Below are 23,351 nucleotides of genomic sequence, written 5' to 3' on the forward strand. Positions count from 1 at the left end.
TGTTAATATGTATATGTTCTCTGTAACAATTGTTTTAAGAGAATAAAGTATTCATTCATTCAGCTTTGTGATAATAAATCAATTATTTTATGTAATTCTCTTTTTTGATTGTTTGCAAAAAACAATTGTAATACACGACGGTTTATTTTCTTCTCTTATCAAAACAAGCTACAGCTTTACCAACTGAGCAATACTCAACTATCGAGGCCAATGGGGGGGGGGGGTTATATATTATAATGTATTAAAAGAGAAGCATATAGCAGCAAACACACTATAAAGAAAAACTGACAACGCCATGAAAATAAATTAAAGACCACGATCAGACAAACAAGTTTATAAAACACTACATAGAAAACTAAACACTGGGAAATATGAACTTTATAAAACACTACATAGAAAACTAAACACTGGGAAATATGAACTTTATAAAACACTACATAGAAAACTAAACACTGGGAAATATGAACTTTATAAAACACTACATAGAAAACTAAACACTGGGAAATATGAATTTTATAAAACACTACATAGAAAACTAAACACTGGGAAATATGAACTTTATAAAACACTACATAGAAAACTAAACACTGGGAAATATGAACCTCGCTAAAACTTGAGGTGATGTCAGGTGCTCTAGAAGTGTAAGAAGTAAAATAAAAAAAACATCGAACTTCAAGGAAAATTCAAAGCGGAAAGTCCCTTATCAAATGGCAAAATAAAAAATTCAAACACATCAAACGAAAAACAACTGTCATATTCCTGACTTGACCATCTACTCCATTAGGAGCAGCCGTCACGTTGTTCAGTGTGAATACAAATTCGTTGTTAAGTCTCATGTGGTAAATGCATCAAGTAATGTACCATGATATTACTTAAATATGAATATCAGCAGGCTATGTTACTCTTCTTGTTTTGATGTTGTTAATTCAATGCTATTTGTTTCCAGTTCCGCTATTTCCTTGACAGTTTTATTTAGATTTGATCTACAGCTTTTCAAATATAGATTAAAAATACGTTTGTTACAAATAAAGGACCAAAAGATAAATATACCTTGCAAATCATTCAGTACTGAAACAATTCTTGAGAACACAGACATTGGAAGGAATGTATCAATGATCTGCAATATCCAAGAAATACCTGTCACAGAAAACAATTTCAGATAAATAGCTGTATGTATTCGGTTTAATTTAATTTGTCCTTCATTCTCTAGTTTTGGTCTCTTAACGATTTGCATAACTGTTGTTGTAAAGAAAAACACGTTTGTACAACAAATAAGAGTGATAGGAACAATGAAGGAAAATACGAATGACAGTTGATGGTTCAAGAAGCACATGTCACCAACATATCCGAAGGTTTGTTTATCTGAATATATATATGTGAATAAAACGTTTGATGACACGATAATAGCTGGTACCCCATAAGAATATGCAATGTACATACATAATCGTTTGACCTCTGAAAAAAATACTACTGTTTTGCTTGTGAAAGCTTGGTACATGTGAAACGAGCAAACATTCAAGCAACCAAAGATAACCAACCAAAAGTAGTGTAATAACGTTCCAATAATCAAACACGTTACTTGTGGTCTTGATACATACAAAATGAAATAGAACAAAGCATGACCATGAAACATTGCAAAGACTAAGCACATATTGATTTTACCAGGTAAAGTCCTTAAAGTAGGGAAAACACAGTACGTAATAAATGTGACTACTAAACATACTAGAGATGTGCAAGCACATGTCACCTCAATAATTCCCCATACATTTATTCCTTCATGTTTGTCTTCGGCCAACATTTTTCTGAAGGTTTCCAGACATATCCTAGCTTTGCCTGAAGACATTATGGCATACTCATCATAATCCAGTTCGATCTTTGTTGAAAGTACAATTAAGTTGGAGAATCGTATGTTAAATTCGGTTGTGTCAAATTCTATTTGTTTACATAATAAAAGTTTGTTGACATGGGAATAAACGTATGAATCTTTAGTTTGCGTGATTCTCTTGAGAAAGCATCGTTGTAAATATCTAAGTGTTGAAATATGACTCTCAGCTGTTAAAGCTTCAACATTCTTAAAGAGTTTGAAGTTGTATTGTTTACGACCATATCTAACCACAAAATAACCGTTTTGTAGGGAAATTAGTTTTTCCTCCAAATTAGATCTTTCTACATATTCTCTGATGACGAATTTTCTATACAAACTAATGTTTAATGTTGTACCATTTTGCCAAGTGATGTTTTCTGCACATATTGAATTCGCCAGAAAAACTGACGACGTAACTGTTACTTTTTGTATATTTAATATGCTTTTCAAATATATTGTAAATGATCTTCTGACTGACTTTAAAAATGAAAGTGGTTTATCTATATCATGTACTAACTCTGTTGTCATTCCAAGAGATAAAATATAAGCAAGGTCACGTGTAATCTTGAATATAGGCACACATCCAGTCTTCATAAGAATTCTTCCTGGATAGCACATGATACCACGACAATCATTCTATAGAAAGACAAATATGTTAAATTTAACAAAGGTGTATTAGGAAATATATGAAATATGTGCATTGATCATAATGTGTATTAACTGATAAAATAATAATAAGGCGATTAAGAAGAACACACTTATGGCTTTTTTTCCCCTTGCATCAATGCAATCTCTTTTTCTGAATAATATCATACAAATTGATGTATTATTAGATAAATGATTTGGTAACTAATAAGCTATATATCATTCTATTAATAGATAAATATGTTACATTTGGCAAAGCCTACAATAGGAAATATCTGATATATATCTTTAAATCATATCAATGCACTTTCTGTTCACGGATACTATAATATATGTTGATTTATCATACATGTTATATACTTAGACTAAATAACATATGATTTTAACCGTATGATAATCATGATAATAGCATTAAATTAAAGTATTTTCCATATTTTTCGAATTGGTGCTTAGCGGGCTGATATAAAAAGTTTATCACATGGTTCGATTGTTATCACATGTCTTTCCGTAACGTTATCACATGGCATTCCGGTGATACTCGGCAAATTCCGGAAAATACACCTCAATGCTACGTTTTCAGTGAAAAACATTACAAAGTAGTGTACAAAACAATTATTTGAATACTGGAAAGTATATTGTGTAAAATATTTAAATTAAATTAAAAAAAAATTAAAAAAAAATATTAAATAAATGCTTTTTTTAAGTATTTCTGAAACATAATTTAGAAAGTTACTTTAAAAAAGTTGACTTTTCCAAACAATGTTCATTATGTATATTGTTGAATTATTTTTTTGTCGATTCGTCCATATTAAAATGTGTTTTTTTTTTCTCTGTTGAGGCATATATGATAGAAAGATTTCATATTGAATGTATCAAATTTTGGGTCCGACGTCCGTGAACTTTTTACTCTTTCAACTTCTTTTCGGGAACCACGTAAAAGGATCAATATATGAATCTGTTATTTTTCTCTACTGTTGAAGCATATGATAAAAAGATCATAACATGTCATTTTTCTTATCGCATGTATTATCAGCCCTCGGTCAATATCAGCCCTCGAGCCATGTGGCTCTTGGGCTGATATTGAACCTAGGGCTGATAATACATGCGATATGAAAAATGCCATGAATAATCTGATATTATCGTTTGATAAATTATTTTCTAGCTTATAAGTTATATATCTTTTGATCATTTTTTTTACATGTAGGAATCAAAGCATTACCTTTTTGAATCTAAAACTTGTGTTTCATTACACTTGTGAGTCGTAGGTATCTGATCAAAATTATTTGCGTACTTTGATATATCGAATACTGCTCGAAAAGACACATCATTTAATAAGATTTTATTGTTACTTTCGTGCTTGTTGATACTAGTATATAGCCGACAGAAATATTTAATTATTGGTAGATTGCATTCTGTACGCATTATATTTTTACAGTTATTTTCTACGTCTAGATCGTATATGTTCAACATTCCTTTGTCCGTACAACTTGTATTCAAAATATCTGTCCTGTTACAGCTATCATTACAGTTTTCTTGTACTTTTCTATGGAAAATAACATTTTCTGGAAGAGGGTTACATTTCAAGCAGAACACATTTTTGAACGAGTAGAAACTATTGTCGTATATCTGACAAGCTAATTCAATGTTGCGGTCGTATGTTGTCCATGTTCCAGACACATTACATGTACTTATAATGTCATTCGTTTTTTCAAGATTAATTTGACAAGGTTTTGTAATAGAGGAACTTGATTGGAAAAATATGTCACAGTTTTTCGTCTTTGCATGTTTAATTACAGCTAAATAGGATGGCAAAAAGTTAAAGTTCACTTGGTCTTTACATTCGATTTTTAGAGTCCAAGTTCGGACTCTATCCAAACTGACATTGTAAATGTTGAAACAATTTAGGCAGTAGATATTTCTAAATGTATGTCCACTGTTTATCGATGTGACGGGTGTGTTTTGAAGTTGTGTTTCTAAATCACTGGAAATTTCACACTCTTTTCTTAGTGTGTAATCTGATGTATTTGGACATTTATCTATCATCAACACTGGTTTGGTATGTTTTTGTTGAAGATTTGAATGAAGGATGTTTGTTTCTGTGCATGTTGTATAATCGAAAAATATTTTCGGACAACACATCCCAGATATAAAACAAGAGATATCACACAAACAATCGCATCCGGTACTATTGTTGTGTTGAAAATCACGACCCGAGGAATTTCCGTATTTATTATTGTAACATTTGGTGGTTTTACAAAACCCTGTATAGATGTCATCGATATAGGTCGAATTCACATCGTGTCCGTTAGACAAACTTCCAAACGTTTCAACAATGATCAGCATTAAAAACTGCATTAGGAATACACCATCCATTTTCAAGTTAGTGATTCGGAGGAATGAAATAATATTATCTCACCAGTTACCAAATGCACGTAAATCAATCTACATGTTAGAATGAATCACTTAACAAGTGTTTTAAAGTTTCGAATTGCGTTACATGTAACGTGTGATGATATCTATTTTAACAATCCTGCATGTACTGACAATTGATGTTGAGGTGTTTGGCAGTTTTTAATGCAATTTCAATACTATATTCTCTTTTGGTTTAAATACCGGTTAAATGTATATGAGGCGATTAATGATTAGGAAACAATTCAGCGACAACAGAGTTTCCATGAATTTTTGATAACTCAGAAATAGCCATTAATGTGTTTTCGGAAAATTAATCATTTGAAATTAATAAAACAATACTTTAGATTTAACTATAGAATCGGATCTGTTGATATGCTCGTAATGTATAATCAAATCGATAAACATTTACATGTTTCCTTAGTTATAAAGTGTCTACCTAGATTTTATGAGATGAAATTGTATACATTCATGTGAAGAAAAAAAATCATTTTAAAAGCTATCATTAATAGACAAAATTTCTTTCCAAACTTAAGCCGCCTTGCTGGTCTCATAGTAATGTGTCAACCTCGAGAGTGGGAGGTGGTGATTAGAACCACGGTCGGGTCAAACCAAAGACTTTGTTGCTGCTTCTCTGTTATGCGTTAGTAGGGAGTACAAAGTAAAATAACAAAAATATCGAACTCCAAAGAAAATTCAAATCGGAAAAATCCATTATCAAAATGGTCGACTCGGGGTCATTATAATGTGTACGGTTAGGATGATTTGTCTTCCTGTGGTCTTCTATCTTCCAAATAGTGAAATAAAAGTCATGCTTATCATTTTGAACTAGTTCAACACATGGTTGATCATATTCATATAGAATTTTTAACACTTTCTCAACCTGAAATCTGAACATGCATTTTAATTGTTGTAGAGCCATTCATCATTATCCTCAAATAATTGAAGTCCGTTTTGCAAACTTTTAAATAAATAGGTAAAAACTTCACAAGTATGAGAGTATTATGTTTAATTTTTGTTTTGTCAAGACTATGACCCTTTTCACCATATATTAATACTACTGTGTCCGTAGTTCCTCAAAAGGACCAAATTAGTACCAAAAAATGTTTTATATCGTTGACACGACCGTAGCGGTAGTAACTTAATTCTAATATACTTCTCCACACACGTTAGGGTGACTTTTAATATAGGCCAACTGAGATGATTGGGGATCATTTGCTGAATGATCAGAGGAAAATATGCCATACAAATTTAGGACGAGGGTAAATAACGTCTTAATAGTATATAACACTACCAAGTACAGAGCGTAAACGAGACAGAAAGTCGTGCTTATATATCATGAAAATTGAGCACATTTACAATTACAAGGTTTATACATACATGAGCAACACGAAGGGTGTCTGATGTGGAGAAAGTTCTGCTTATCCTTCCATGGAGCACCGGAGATCACCCCCGGTTATTGGTGGGGTTCCTGTTGCTCGGTATTTAGTTTTCTATGTTGTGTTTTGTAGACTATTGTTTTTCCTTTTGTCTTTTTTTGCCATAACATTGTCAGTTTATCTTTGACTTATGAGTTTGAATGTCTATTTGTAATCTTTTGCCGCTCTTTTACAATATAACTAATTGTTTAACTTTGCGGATTGTTATATTTCAGTTAAATGAAAGGGAGGCTTGATAAGTGAATGTACGGACATAGATCAGACATGAACAAAACACGCTAATGACATCGTCTACTAGGATGTTTTTAACTGTCTGATCATTCAATCCTTTCTATATGCGAATACGCATCATCGAACATATATACCACATGACTAACAATCCTCATCCTGCAACCGTGCTATATCCATAGAGAAAACAAAAAGACTACTGGATTAAATAGTTAAGAACTGCAACAGCATATGGTTTTAATGACAAAATTGATGGTAAAGGTATTATATCTAGTCCTTCTTATAACTTGGTGAATGAGATGAACATTAATTTTCAACTTGCTCCTCAACGTACAAATATGTTGCAATCATGTTCATCGTCATTATAAATCCCCTTATCAATTCCACTCCATGATGTCCCTGTAAACAGACAGAAACCTTCGGCTATAACATAATGATAATCGCACGAAGCTTTATTTACTAACCATTCCAAAACTGCATTCTTCAACTTATGCTGAGAAACCACTGTTACAAAACCCTATTTAAACCGCTATCAACTTTGGTATTGACAGTCACAAACTTTTATAACCTGGTAAGATTAATCGAAGAAAAGATCCTTAAGTTTATAAGACTTTCCTATGCAAACAGCAGTCTCGATGAAATCAACTTGTGCAATATCCTTCATCATAAATCAGTTCACTCAAAACTGAATACCTCCATACTTTAACATATGATCATTTGTATTATATACTTATAAATTCATGATCTGATTACATTTCTGCAGTCCCATAATGCAATTTTGACTAAGATGTTTTTTTTTTTACCTTTACATTTCAATTAGTTTGTTGGTAATTGTGTTTGAAAGCTTGAAAGCTATTAACTTAAGTTCGCTGTAAAAGTATTTGATAAGAGTTAAAGATAAAATGTAAAACAATGTTGCATCGATTTTACTACTTTTTCGTTTTTTGTGAGGCGTTCACGAACCTGACAGACATATTTTAAGTGTTAGTAAACGGAAGTAAAATTGCGAAATTCGATACATCCGGATTTTGGCGTATCTAAGTTCAACAACGAGGGTCTACGTGACCTGACGCAGTTGCTTTCATTTCGAAATGCCTTTTCCGCCGGACACAGGCGGTACAGGAGAAAACGAAGTGAGGAGGCGAAAGACAAGAAGTCAGAGTAAAACAGAAACCAACAATGATGGTCAAAGTCAGCTCGACACGGAGGAAAGAAATGGAACTAATCAGGAAGTAGTTGATCAAACAACAGAAAGTCCACCAGCTACATCCGAGCCGATCGAACAACAAACCCATCAACAACAATGGCCGCCACAACCCTATTACCAGGAAGTCCTTGTTGTTCCTCCAAACAGAATTATATTTGCTATTCCAAAATGGGTTGTTTACATTGGAACAGCTGTCATTGGCATCCTATTTGTAGCCCTTGGTGGGTTTGTCGGAGACAAAATTTACAAAACGTACTTCTTACCAGGTCAAATGCTACCGAACATGACATTTTCAGCTGTAGGCGATGAAGGATGGGAGTTTTTCAAGAAATATGACCGTGATGGTGATCTGAAGCTGTCTCTTGATGAATATGAAACTCTATATCATACTCTCATAGCAAGTGGTATAAATGTATGTTATTTAATATGAAATATGCACAATTACCAAAAAAAATAAGGAAAAAGCTAAGATTAGAAAAACATTTTATTAGCGCTTTTTATAGAAACAGATGTCACACAAGACATGCGAAGTACACACGATTAGACTCACTGCCAACATTATATTTAACTATATAGGGACTTTACTACAAGTCAAATACATGTATACAATCGTTGATAGCCTAATATCATTGTTTTAAATGTGAACTCTACTTTCCATTTAGATAGACATGATAGAAGGGGTATGCAATTTTTTTATAATGCATGACGTGTAAACAACATTTATACATGGACAATAAACAACTTCATTAACCCTCTTGCTGCCTACCTTTTCTCAAGGTTGTATTTCATATAAACTGGAAAATACTACAGATCAGCATCTGTGACGTAATATGCCAAACAAAGACGTCATATATCGAATGATTTCGTTGTTTGGCATATTATATAATATTACGTCAAAACATAATGACCGTTACATTTGGGACCCATTGGAGAAAAACAACACTGATTAATCTTCAGCCTTTTAATTGAAAGAGATACAGCATTGATGAGAAACTTGCATGAATTTAACCATGGTCTTATACAATGTATGTGTCCCTCCGGCAGCAAGGAGGTTAAACTCTATTTCAAATTTGATGCATTACTAGATTTTTTACCAATAAGCTAAGGAAACAAGATTGACACACTAGAATTAAAGTTTTACCTACATTTGTATTTAATGATTTAATGTTAACATGGTTAAGACTTTACTACAATTTTATTATAATTTATTTTGTAGGTAACAACTGATCTTCAGTACAAGGCAGATTATACTGTAGGTAAAGATGAGCAGACCATAACAATGCAGGCCTACTTCCAACCACTACTGCTTGAAACCATGAATACCAATCTTAGTGATCCAGTATGTTATTTTATACTAATGTACTAGAACTAAATCAGAGATTTTCTGATATATTTCATGCTTTTCAATTTCCTGTTTTCAACCAAGAATTGGCTATCATTTCATGCATTTATTATATAAAAAAAGAAGATGTGGCATGATTTTTCGATTGAGACAACTCTTCACAATAGACAATGATAGGCCAAATGACACAGAAATTAACAAATATGGTTTACTGTTCAGCCTTCAACAATGATCAGAGCCCATACTGCATAGTCAGCTATATCTACCATGTCCACACTACATGTAAATTGCATATTATATGTCTATGATAAATACATTGTATAATATATCACTAATACTGCTATATTAAATATACATGTACATGTAGTACTGAGTCTACTGACTGCATGTCAACATGTTTATATATTAAATTATTCAAATCAGTATAAGAATATAGTCATAAACTAGTTATCATGGTTATGCTACATTGTATTCATAATTAAATTATTCAAATCAGACTATTGTCAGTATAAGAATATAGTCATAAACTAGTTATGCTATTCATAATTTCAATATTTAAACAATACCGTATAGCAGGTTATTTTCGTGGGTGTAAAATTTCACGAAATAACCCGCTCTATCATGTATATATATATATGGTAAATTGTAGCATGAAACAGAAGAATTTTTTTTTTAAGTTTGTGAAAGGCATTATACATGTACAAATTTACATAATTTTTTCTTAACAACACTACAAAGCAATTGGTTTAATAGTTGCACTCAGTCCATCAGTCATTTTGGTGAACAAAAATTACTAGTCTAATAATTATGAACCCGTAACCACTCTGTTTTGACTCTTGTGAAAAAGACTCTTTCCATAATAAATTATTTCAATTCTAAAATTCTACAAATGTTTGTCATTTATGTCACTATAATGAATTTTAATTATCAAAGAACATTCAGAACTTATTTAAGAAAGTATGAATATTTTGAATATATATATTTCTACCAAATGACCAAGTGTACATGTACATTATATACTTTATCAGACTAACAGGGTATCAGTATGAATCCTATATATATTTAAAAGGGTTAAAATAAACCCCATTTGTTTTGAGCATGAAAAATGTACCAAGTTAGGCTATTTGAACAACAAATTATTTTGTTATTTGTCTTTGAACGTTTGCTGTACATGTACATCTACTTTTGTGTTAGTGGCTCTTTGAACTAGAATTATATAAAAAAAGAAGATGTGGTATGATTGCCAATGAGTCATCTATCCACAAGAGATCAAAATGACACAGAAATTAACAACTACAGGTCACCATACGGCCTTCAACAATGAGCAAAGCCCATACCACATAGTCAGCTATAAAAGGCCTCGAAATGACAATGTAAAACAATTCAAACAAGAAAACTAACGGCCTTACAATGTATTTATGTACAAAAAATGAACAAAAAACAAATATGTAACACATAAACAAATGACAACCACTGAATTACAGGTTCCTGACTTAGGACAGGTCTTAAAATATTAGAAATATTTTTATTAACCTCTGACATGAATTTCCTGTTTTTGCATTGTTTGTATAATATTTCAGTCAGAACAGATCGATTCATTAAAAGGCCTTCAGGAATGGAAAACCCCCAATAAAGAGACGAAAGACTTTGGAGTGACACAGTTTAAAGGATTTTTACCTCCAAATAACTCCTTTATTGAGGAACCAGGAAAAGTTTACCAAATTTGGAACATAAATAGTACCAGCCTGCCAGACATTCCAAGTCATAGGTCTAGTAATAAGTGGCTACCACCTAGAGTCGAGGATGAATTAGTTGTGATACACCAACTTCTGTCCATGTTCCATCCTCGTCCATTTCTAAGGTCAAGATTTCCACCACAAGGGGGCGTGGCAAGTGTACGAGCATACAACAAGGAATATCTGGATATAAGTTTCAGGTATGTTTTTCAATGAGAAAAGCTAAAAAACAAAAGTGATTTAAACAAGTGGATTTCAGTTTGTAGATATTAAAGATATATAAAAAAAAGTCCTTTTTTTATGTGAAAACTAAAAGCTTTGTAAAGTTGTCACAATCCATGTAGTAATTTATAGATCAATACGATTGAAAACATATGTTTCATGTCATTTTCTTCTCTCATGAAAGTAATTAAAAACAGAGAACTTTTGTTTTTGGTGTTTTAGACTAAAGCTTAGTAGCTATAAATATGTAAGATTGCAGACATTATGATTATATATCATGTATATATATATATATATCAGCAGCATAACTTATGTTATGAAAGAGTTCCTACATGAAGATGAAAGATGTTTCCTTGTGGTGACAAAAAAGTGCTATTAGTTTACATAAAAAAAAAAAAAAGAAGATGTGGTATACATTTCATACAGACAATAGAAATTTTGATTACATACATGCCTTTTTTTCTAAGATAATTGCATGACAAAAAAATGTATGTATGTAAATAAGATCTCTTTGGAGAAAAGTAAAATATTTTGTTCATTCAATTTGAGTTTTTCACCCACTATAAATCTTATGACATAAATTTAAAGTAAATTGTGTAATACTGAAATATTCATGACTAGAATTTTCTCATAAGAACTTTTGTGAGATGATTGACTGAACTACAGTATTAACCCTTTCGCGGCGAGTGTATCCTCAAATACGCAGGGCGGATGTATCCTTGAGGATACACGATGCGCAGGGCGAGTGTATCTTTCAGGATACATAAATATTTTCCCAATAAAAGCCGCAATTTTACGCTATATGCCGTTCTTAACAGTTGAAATCAATGTTTCAATTAAAATCTACGATATCTGAGGATATTATTTTAGTTCTTCAACAACATTAAAAACATCGTGAAAGGTAAATAAATCAAATCGGAAAATTTTATTTTCTAAAATTAGAACCGGAAGCACGTTTTGAGGTCATATGGGGTTTCAAAATGGCTCCTCTAGATAACGAGGAGTGGAAGTACAGCTGTTTTCTGTGTTTTGACGAAGCCCTTTATTGTTCTTAGGTAGTTTTAACTATATAATAAAAATAAATGGTTCAATATATCTTAAATAAATATGATAGCGATCTTTTTATTCCCCCCACAAATCGGAACTAGACCAGTAAGTTTTTTTTCGCGTTCATGGCTTTGCTACAAAAACAATTCTCGATTTCGAGGGAACAGAGATATGGCTTTGAAAAGCTGGTACTCGGGTGACACATACACTTTGATTGAGTATCGGGTGAAATAAGCGGATAGGGCTGTGAATGTACGGGAGAACAATGCACGAAATTGAAAGCAGTTTAGGAAGTGCAACTTCGTCTGCTAGTATTTCAGTGTGAAAATGTCGTCAGACGAAACTGATGTAGAATTTGCAGGTTCAGTGAAAAAAAGGTCTTACTTACTTAATGAGGAAAGGTTAAGAATTGGTCAGAATGGGCAGGGGAAAGATGACAGTGAGGGCTATAATGAGTCAAATAATGAGGAAGCCAAAGGGGAGCAGGAGGTTAATATTAATTGGTGAGGAGATGGTGGTGATTAGTGGCACAAACAATGAGATTAGTAGTGTTGAAAAAGTCTACACATATATTTGCCCCTTGTGGGAATACTGGGCTAAGTCATGTCATGGGTACTGAAAAGGAGGTGTCAGATTTAGGGCAACTTTATATGGACAATCCTTTTCTTGAATGCATTCTAAATCAACAAAACTGATAACTTTAAGCTTTCCACTGATTTTTAAAGGTGCTGTTATGTCACTATCCCAGATAAGGGGGAAAGGTTGAGCGCTCACAAACACGTTTAACCCTGCCACACTCATTATGTGCCTGTCCCAAGTCAGGAGCATGTAGTTCACTGGTTGTTGTTGGTTCATGTCTGTCATTTTCATTTTAGATTAATTGTTTTGTAATCAAGTACATGTAGCTATATATATAGGCAGTTAATTTTCCCAGTCGAATTGTTTAATATTTCTCATGTCTGGTGGGCCTTTTATAGCTGACTTTACATTATGGGATTTTCTCATTGATGAAGGCCATATGGTTGCCTATAATTGCTTACATCCACTGTATTTGAACTTTGGTGGATAGTGGTCTTATTGGCAATCATACCTCATCTCCCTAATTTCATATTCACTGCAAAGGCCAATTGACAACAAAATGCCTTGGAGCTACAAATCAGAAATGAAAGCATTTCTTGGTCTTGCATACCATTTACTAAGTTGTATCGGTTAACAGATCCAATAATGGTCACCTCAATATTTTCTTGTACAATGATTAGGGACAGGTATACCCATATTTTATGGTACCTTCATTTCTCTGACCATCATAGTAAATGAAACTTGATTACGTGAACAAAATGTTGATCCTTTCTGTAATCATATTAAACCTGTTGTTTCATTAGTTGAAACTCTGAAGAACAAAACAAATGTCTCAATCTTGTTAATATAATATATATATTGGTCAAGTTAAGGGGTCATCCATAATTATCAACCATTTTCCAAAGTGTACAAAACGTACACTTGGGGGGAGGGGGTTCAAAAATCAACATTTTTACAGTACGCTTTTTTTTTCATCAAATGAAATAAAACAGTCAGATATGTTTCAGTTTCTTTTCAATGCAAATTTCTATATTAAACTAAACTTTAATAGACAGGATCTTCTTTTTATTAAGAATTATTGATTCTTGTCTTGAAATCTGAAAATGGTTGATGTACACTTTCTGAGGGAGGGTGGGGGGTCTGAAAAAGTGTACGATTTGTACACTTTGGAAAATGGTTGACAATTATGGATGACCCCTAAATGTGTAATAAATGTTGACCATTTAGCAAGATAAGAGGTTAAACTACCCCTTTGACTACCCTTCAAACAGGGGTGGCTGACCAATACATCTAGTATTATTGATATTATCAAAAAACCTTGCAATGGCTCAAAAAAGTATATTTCATTTTACTTGGGATAGTTAAATTTGTAATGCCTACATGTTATTTACCATTCATCCAACCTAAAATTTCTTCAGTTTTCTTGTTTGCTGGTAAAAAGGATTGATAAATAGATATTTTGTGCTGGGGTAAGCAGGGTAAGGCCATTACTAGACATAAGTTCACACACATGCCTTCAAACTGGAACAATAAAGAGAGAAGTCAAGTTTGCTGTATTTAATTTGTTCTTATTGTTTGTTAAAATTTTATTGTTGAAAGTTCATAATTTAGTTATCAAATTCTCTGAGTTAATTGTAATACTGATTATATAAATGGGAAAATATTGCTTAATTTTTTATCAAAATCTAGTTTTGTGACTTGATATGGGAAAAATGAAACTGCACTGAATTATCAAGAAAGGATGAAACATATGACAGATATGTGTACATATGTAATGAGAGTAGAAATTCGTTGTGTAAGTGATTATTCTTCACATGACAATGTACATGTATATATATGATAACTATATAAAGTATCTATCATAATTGAAATAGTAATTTAATATATTTTATATACTCAGTGATTAAAATTTTTTCAAATTACATAATCAGAAAATCTAGAACAAAGCTGTTGCATATTGGTAATCATGGTAATAGAGGAAGTTGAAAAAACACCAAACCTTTGAAAAAAAGACCAACTACAAAAATACTTGTATATATAAATATAATGGTTGACCCTGGTAAATAATTAATCCATTTTGTTTTATCTACTTATAAAAGATAATCATGACCAACTATATTCTGCTTTTTTATTCTTCTAAAATAGGCAGCATGGACTAATTGAACCAGAGACGTATATGTCTGATTGAACCAAAAATAATTTTTTTTAGCAATTTTTTTTTTTTTTTTTTTTTTATAAAGTATTGTTATGTTTACCAGGGAAAATGAAACAACAAACATATCTTGTTTGTTTAATAACACTCTTTAATACCAGTGTTTACAATATCAACAACGTATCCGTGGTATCCGTATATGAGTATATGATCGTATCATGATCTATCACTTTGAAAACAAGTAGTCGTTCGTCGATTGACAGAGTTGTCTTTTCATCTATACAAATGGCGGTCGGAAACGAAAAGTCAAACGGTTAATTTAGGAGAGATAAAAAGCTTCGGTTTTGCTATAAACGATGTTTAAATGACAAAAAACGAGTGATAAGATAAATAAGAAGACTCGGTTATAATGATTTGCTGAATTATATCCGTTTAAACACATTTTTAACGTAAAAAAGTCCATCCGAATGTCGACATTTTGCCAACATTGAGCTAAAAAGGTAACAAAAATCGATCTTTCAAGCATTGTAAAGACATTTTTTTTTTGTTTTAATTTTAATTCACTAGGAAAATCTTTTACAGAGCAACCTTTTGAACTTCTGTATCAGTTGTTTAGGCGATCTGAGACTGCGTTCTCGAGTTGCAGCACGTTTTTCAATTTGCAACTTTTCTTGAAGCGCCGGTCACGAAATTAATTCAGGCTGGGGAATCTGAGCGTGCAAATTTGCCTCGGCCACAGAAACCCGCGGAAAAAATAAAATCAGTAGTGAAAGTGTTAATGTGTTAACTGTAAAATGTATTTATTTTTTTCTGCATTAGATTACATGCTGAGTTCCAATTAAGTGAACCACCAAACAATCCTATGTGGTTTACACCAGCACAGTTTACAGGGAACCTCATCATCTCAAGGGATTACAGGAAAATTATATACTTCCATATGTATGTCCCTACAGATAAAAAACTGAATGTGGGTGAGTACTTAGATACTAATGGCAAGCTCCTAGGAAACCACATTTATATTAGAAATGAGGACTTAAACAACTGCATCAACTATGATATATTACCTGTACATTGACTATTCAATAATAATTCATATTAAGAATTCAATCATTTTAATTGGTAGAGAGCTATCACATGGGTGTTTTGTAGTTATTATTCATTTCTTTAATAATAGAACATAACACCGATGACTGCATGTGCTTTCCATATAAAAAAGTTCTATAATTACCAATGCAACAACTCTTCACAAGAGACCAAATTTAAATGACAGATGGCAATTTTACAATAATGTTTACCAAATTTTTCAAAAGAAAACTTTTAACTAGCAATTTCCCAATTTTAACATCAACATGATATTACAAAGTGAATGCATCATGTTTGTAGTTTAAAATTGTAGGCTGGAGTTGTAAAAACATAAATTATGAACATATATTTAGTATGACGGGCTTCCACAACAGTCAATCAAGATTATTTTTATTTATTTTTGAAGTAATTTGACTACTGGTATATATACTACAATGTACTATGTACAAAAATATCTAATTATTATACTATTTTTCACCATTCACAAACTTATATTTTTGTTTGTCAAATTATGATTACTTAAATATATAATATATTATACATAAAACAGGTTATTAACTACTCTAAATATCAGCACAACAATGTTAAATTTGCTGAAGCAAATTTTTGTTTTTTAAATATTTCAGACATGGAATGGATAAATGATATAGAAACAGCAGCTGCTATGCAGGTAGACATTGGATTCTTACCACAAATGGAGATGAATATGGTTAGCACGACAACAGATTTGGACAAGACACTCAAGGCAATTAAATGGACAAACGAAATACCTGAATTTGATGTTAAAAGAAAAATTGAGATAAAAATGTATCCATTTAAAGAGGTATATACAATTTTTTTACTATGCCCATGTTTTTAATTGAAACAGATGTACAGTGATCAATATATTTTTTTCTGTTCATTGCTCTTTGAATCTTTTAGTCTTACTATACCATTGAACTGATTTGTCATCAGCAAATTGTGAAAGTTTGTGCTTAACTTGCGTAATTGTAATACCATTTAGGATAATCTGTAAAAAAAACTCTTAACACAAACTTTTTCAATCTGAGGTTCTTGATTTCCATTGGACCATGTCATTTAGAAATTGGAATCAATTGGTAATTTGATGGTGGCATATTAATTTTTACTTGTGTTTACTGTCATTAAGGTGCCACTGGTTCTTTTTTATAATAAAAAAATCATTTATTTTACAATTAACATGATTATAAAGATATTGATCATTCATGTTGATACTTTTTATCAGAAAATTTGATGGAAAAAGATTATCCTTAAAAGAAAATACTGATTGGTTCAAAAATGTCAACAATTATCAACAGCTAAAATTTTATGATATGATTAGCTCTATATCCTAATTTTATTTTTCTATGCTTTTAGGTGCCATACTTCAACTTCACTAACTCCTTTGAAAGAGCACAAAAGGAAGACAAACTAGTGCACTCCATATTACTTTGGGGTGCACTAGATGATCAGAGTTGCTGAGGTTCTGGGCGGACACTCAGGGATACTTCCCTAGAGAGTCCGCCCGTTGTAGCTCTCCTCAAAGAGAGCTATATCAGTAACTGGGCACTTGTTGCTGATTTGCAGGTTAGAAAATGTGTTTGATAATTATAAACAAAGAAAGATAACTCCAATTTAAAATATGCATCTTTATCTTATTAATCCTGCAATGTTCACAAACACTAACTTAATGGTGTAAATGAGATGTAAGTAGCATGGAAAAAGATGTAAGGAAAACATAAGTCTTAAATTATTATATTTCATGGAAAGAAAGATGCAAGTTGATATTGGTTAGGACAAAAAAACTTCAACTCTACAGGAAAGATTTATAAAATGTTATAATGGACATCAGTACATCACATTTATAATACACATGTAGCTGTCCTATTTAGATTTAGAAATTGTGGTACAATGTACTCAGGATTCATGTTAACTTTACTTTTAGAAGAAATTTCCATATTTATATTAAAATAATGTATTTAAATAAATGCTCTAGGTATGAGATGATTAAGAAGATATCCATTCTTATCAGAAGATGAAATTATAAGATGCAACATCACTTTTACTTCCATACAAATTGGGTATTATATTGCAGCACCGTTGGTTCAATAATATAATAAGAAATATTATTTATGATATAAAACATAATTAGAAGAAATGATTAGTATGTATAATTTATTTATTGTGTACATGTATCTTTACTCGTGATATAAAACATAATTAGTATGTATAATTTATTTATTGTGTACATGTATCGTTACTCGTAACAATCCAGCGCCCTCGTATGGAAATTTGTTGACTTCTTTTCAGACGTTTTATAAAGATATATATAATAATATTTATGATTGACAGGAACTTGAGAAAGATCCTCATCAGCCAGTGTACAGTAAAACAGCCAGTCATTTCTTACAGAATTATAAATTCCCTGTAATGATGTATCTGGCTCTAAAAAATGGTACAATTGTACACAGGGTCAATGCTAATGATTTCATGCACTCACCAGAGGGAGAATATAGTGTATCAATGATGGACTCTTTTTGGCAGCTTTTGTAAGTATGATAACAATTTAGACTTAAATTTTGTTTGCAAATATAATTAAAAAAATATGTTGTGCAGAGGTATTTTAATGTAAGTTAATCCATTCAAATGAGCATGGGATGATAGGTAGGAAATTTATATTTTAACAAGTATAAATGGTCATTAGATTTTAGCAAGTGTGTAAGAATAACAATGAATAATGAGATGTGGTATGAATGTCAATGGGATAACTATCTACCAGTGACTAAAAGACTTGCGATTGAGCAGATATGTTAGTTCTTTGTGGACTTCTGAAGTCCTTACTTTATTTTATATTTTTCCAATTTTGATGAGAAAGAGCTTAGGATAATTAACTTCATATGACACAATTTAAATCACATTCTCTTAGTTTTGGAGAGAGAAAAAAAGTTTTAATTGATAATTTCATGTATTTATTTTGATAAAGAAAACTTGGGCATGTTTTTTAATTGTTTGGATAGTTAGTGTTTTGTTTTCTTAATAAAAGCACAAAGAGTTCATACATATTGTACTATACAATTGCTGTCACTAAAATAAAAGGAGAAAGAATAATCCATTGTTTATTATTGGTTGACAGTTCCGGAGATGAAGGGTTGATACCTACAAGGAAAGTAACAACACAGCGTCCAGAACTGTTCCGTGAAAAGAGAATGGAAAAAAGAGAAGAAATCCCACCGTAAGTTGACAGTAAAAGTAAAAATTCTTATAGAAAATATTTTTTATATCTCTGATCTTGAAAAGGTTTAAGAAGGTTTTAATCTGATAGAAATGTCCTATATAAAATAACACAATTGATAATAGTTAGCGTAATGTTTTATACAGCTCGATTCTAACCAGATTGAGGCTTAAGCAAGATGTTAGTTTGTTAATTTTTATAGAGAGCTTTAAATAAGACATTAGTTTCTGAATTTTTATACACAGAGGTTTTGCAAGATAAGAAATTGTGAAATATTTTATACAATGAAGTTTAAAGATAGATAGACAGAATGGCACTACCGGTATATATGAAAACTTAGTGGTGTATCCTGATGAAGGAAGGGCATATAGAGGGCCTATATAATTGTGGATCATGTTTACCCACTAAAATCCACAAATTTTAGTACATGTACAAACAAATAAGAATGAATCCAAGATATTTTTATATACTTTTCTTGTATCTTTTCAGGGAACATACAAATGAAGAGAAATATTTACAATTTTTAAAAGAGGGTGTGAGAAGAGCTCAGAATTATTTGTAACCATGACAAGTCTTAGAGATATGCTGTGATAATCATGTGCTGAAAAACATTGCAATAACCATACATTCCATGCAATTATCAGGATTTTAGTCAGAATTCGTGTTGAGTTAAAGAATGATTAATTATCAGTTATCTGGATAACTTCTCCATTTTCTAAGTGTAATATATACTGCAGATAGCTCCAATGTTATGATATATTTAAAAATATTTAACGGAGACAGAATTTATCATCACTGTAAATAGAAAATAATCAAATTATTCCTCTTTTTATGTTGCCAAATACTTGAACAAAATTTTGAGTTATTGTTCAGGAAATTCAGAAAATGGTCAAGAGTAAAGAAAGAGTAACAGACTTTAGATTAATATGGTTTAATTTTTTGTTGGTGTGGCAAATAAATAATTTATTATAAGAAGACAGATTTGTTATTGCTTATATACATGTATGTATTGGTTGATGGACAGTTAAAAGTTCACTAACATGGGTCAATAACGAATCTCTTTGAATAGTTAAAAAAAAAATGTCAATTGATTAATTTTAGCTTTTACTTTTTAATTTGGTTCTATACTGAATGAATTAAAAAAAAAACCAGCATTATACATTGTATATATATATATCATTTTTCATCGATAAATATCAAAAATCCTCCCCATTTTCATATGAATTCTAAATTTTTATCATGTTTATGATAATTGTGTAATAAAAAGGTGATGAAAGATTATGCATACAGGTTTCTGATCTTGAAATCCTATTTGAACCATTTGTGATATTTAATTGTTAGAGATGTAAATATTTTATCGACTATTTATAAATGTTAATGATTCTATTTTTGAGTCGACTATTCAAAATCATTTATTTTTTATACATTCTAACATTATATTATTATATATTATGTCATTTATACCTTTAAGGTATAGGAGAATTTTCTTGATGTATTATGATTTTGTTATGGAAATGTGTTTGATGTTTTTGTATTAGAAAGAGTGTGTATATGTGTGTAGTTTTAAACCTTTGTTTTTACATTAGTTTATTTTAGTTTTTAGGTGTTTGAAAGTGTGTTGGGGGTTAATGTGGTTTGTCAAATATTATGGTAATTACTGCTAGCCTTTGGATGCATAATATTTTTATACTCCTTGTCGCTGTTTATCCAGTCTGGAAAATAAATGGATACCTTGACAACTTCCTATTTGGCACAAGTGTCTTAAAAACGAAGGTCATCAGAAATGAGCTGAAGGAGGAAAATATTCAGAAAGAGACATTTGGAGATTTTTGGAACAAATGATTAATTTTTTTAAGACACAAATTAATATCAGTAAAATTCTTTGTGTGAAGTGTTTATAATGGTTTAAACATTGTCTCTATAAAAATTTCTATGCACAATATATTGTTTAAACGGGACCCCAGATAGCTACAACTGCATTGTGAAAAAGTTGTTTAATTTCAGAACTTTTTTGGATTGGAATAAATACAAATAAGGTGTATTAGTATTACTCCAAATGTTTGTGTGCCTTAAGAACTATTGGGAAGGTTTCTTCTTATTAGTGCAATAAAAGTAATCTAAAGTATAAAAAAAATTATTAAATTTTGTCTTTTTTTTTAAAGAAACATTTTCTGATCAATTTTGAAAGAACTGGATTAATATTACTTGTATCAGCCTAAAAAATTGATTTGGTTTTGTACTCAAGTAAATTTCTATTTTGAGACTTAAGCTAAGTAAAATTTTAAAAATTTGCAATAAATCTAAAAAAAATAATACTGTCATTATTGCTCAAAATACTTCACAATCATTCATTGTCAATCAAATTTACTCAATTTTATACATATCATCAAATCAATTTGTATCTGCTTTTTGTTTTTGTACTAACATTTTATTTATGTTGTTTTAATTATTATTTTCAGTTGATTCGCCTTCATGTGTAGTTTTGTGTATAAATATTACATATGTAATGAAGGTCGCATGTCAAAGTAGGTCACTACCAAATGGGACTTGATGTGATGTGTGTATTTTTACATTTAACTAAATTTGTTGATGAATTTCTGTAACAGTAGTTTAATAAACAGTGCATTTTTAAGATTCTGTTTCGCTTTATTTGATATACAGTATATATGCAAAATAATTGACATGTGCTAATGAATTAAGTGAAATGTTGGGTACATGTCAACAAAACAATATATTTAAAAAAAAAAAAATAATAAAAAAAACATGTATGCAAGATCTAGATGTGGTATGGGTGCCAATGAGACAACTCTCAATCCAAGTCACAATGTGTAAGATGTAAACAATTATAGGTCCAAGTACAGCTTTCAACACAGAGTATTAGCTCACATCGAACAACAAGCCATACAGGGTTCTCAAATGACTAGTGTAAAACAATTCAAACAGGAAAACCACCAATCGAATCTATATAGAAAACTAGGAACGAGAAATACTTATAAACCACATTAATAAACGGCAACCACTGAACGACAGGCTCATGACTCAGGACAGGTTGCAAGCAAATTAAATGCAGTGGATTTATCAATTTTAACAGGAGCCAACCTTCAACATAATCTGAAACAGTAGAAAAACACATAGAAAGACACACTTTAAAATATCAACTGAAATGAATGAACTCGATCAAAAAAGACATATTCACAAAAACAAGACCTCATTGGTCATATGCCCATGCAGCAGTCATTATGCATCATCTGTTTTATGTATTGCTGCTTAATATGAATAATAGATATGACTTCTATCCAATGACAATAATAAAAACTTATTAGTTGTTGATCAAATAATGACTGCGTGTCATCAACGATGTTAGATCAGATTTGAATCAATTACTGTCCAGTGGAAAGTATTACAAGAATTTTCTGAAATAGAAAAAACTTGTCAGCAATGTTATGTACTTGACAGACAAGATTTGTACTTGACGGACATATTTTCAGACATATGCTGTACTTGACAGACATGATTTTGCTTGCAGAAAAGATGTGTACAATTTACTTCACAGACATGCTGTATAATTGACATACATTCTATTTCTGATAGATATGACGTCATCAAATCTAAAAAAAAATATTCTGACTTTTAGCCACTAACTTATAAATACTGTCTGCATTGCTAAAAAGCATACCGGTCGGTTTGAACTTGTAAGGGATCGGACCCGTAAACTTACTTAAGTACCAATGTCAACCTTTGTCACTTGTGCATATCCATCAACAGAATGTCATCATGTTTATCTTTGAAAGATTTATAGCATGCGATATGGAAATGAATTTCAGGCAATTATTCGTGTTGGGTTTGATATTCTGATACCTGAGAGGCACAACTTGCCACGAAGACATGAGAAGACTTTGTCTAATTAAACGGAACAATAAAACAAGTGTACATGTCATACAAGTGGAAGATTACGCTAGCTATAGAACCAGGGTTAACCCACCATTTTCTTCGGGGAATGTCTGTACCAAGCCAGGCAGATGTTTTTCATTCGTTGTATTGGTTGATAACATATGATTTTGTCAATTTTGATGGACTTTTTTATATATTTACCTTGGCATTCGGTTTTTTTTTTACACAAAAGTAATAAATAATTCTTTTATTTTATTCCTAAAAGAACAATCTGTTTT

The 23,351-nt window shown here is 31.2% G+C and overlaps 1 pseudogene; it reads left to right on the forward strand.

Annotated features, from left to right (window-relative positions):
- Nucleotides 1-7,556: 7,556 nt before the first annotated feature.
- On the forward strand, nt 7,557-21,814 carry LOC139523743 (selenoprotein N-like; annotated as a pseudogene).
- Nucleotides 21,815-23,351: the final 1,537 nt, after the last annotated feature.

The sequence above is a fragment of the Mytilus edulis genome, chromosome 5 (assembly GCF_963676685.1).
Source record: "Mytilus edulis chromosome 5, xbMytEdul2.2, whole genome shotgun sequence".
Classification (NCBI taxonomy): domain Eukaryota; kingdom Metazoa; phylum Mollusca; class Bivalvia; order Mytilida; family Mytilidae; genus Mytilus; species Mytilus edulis.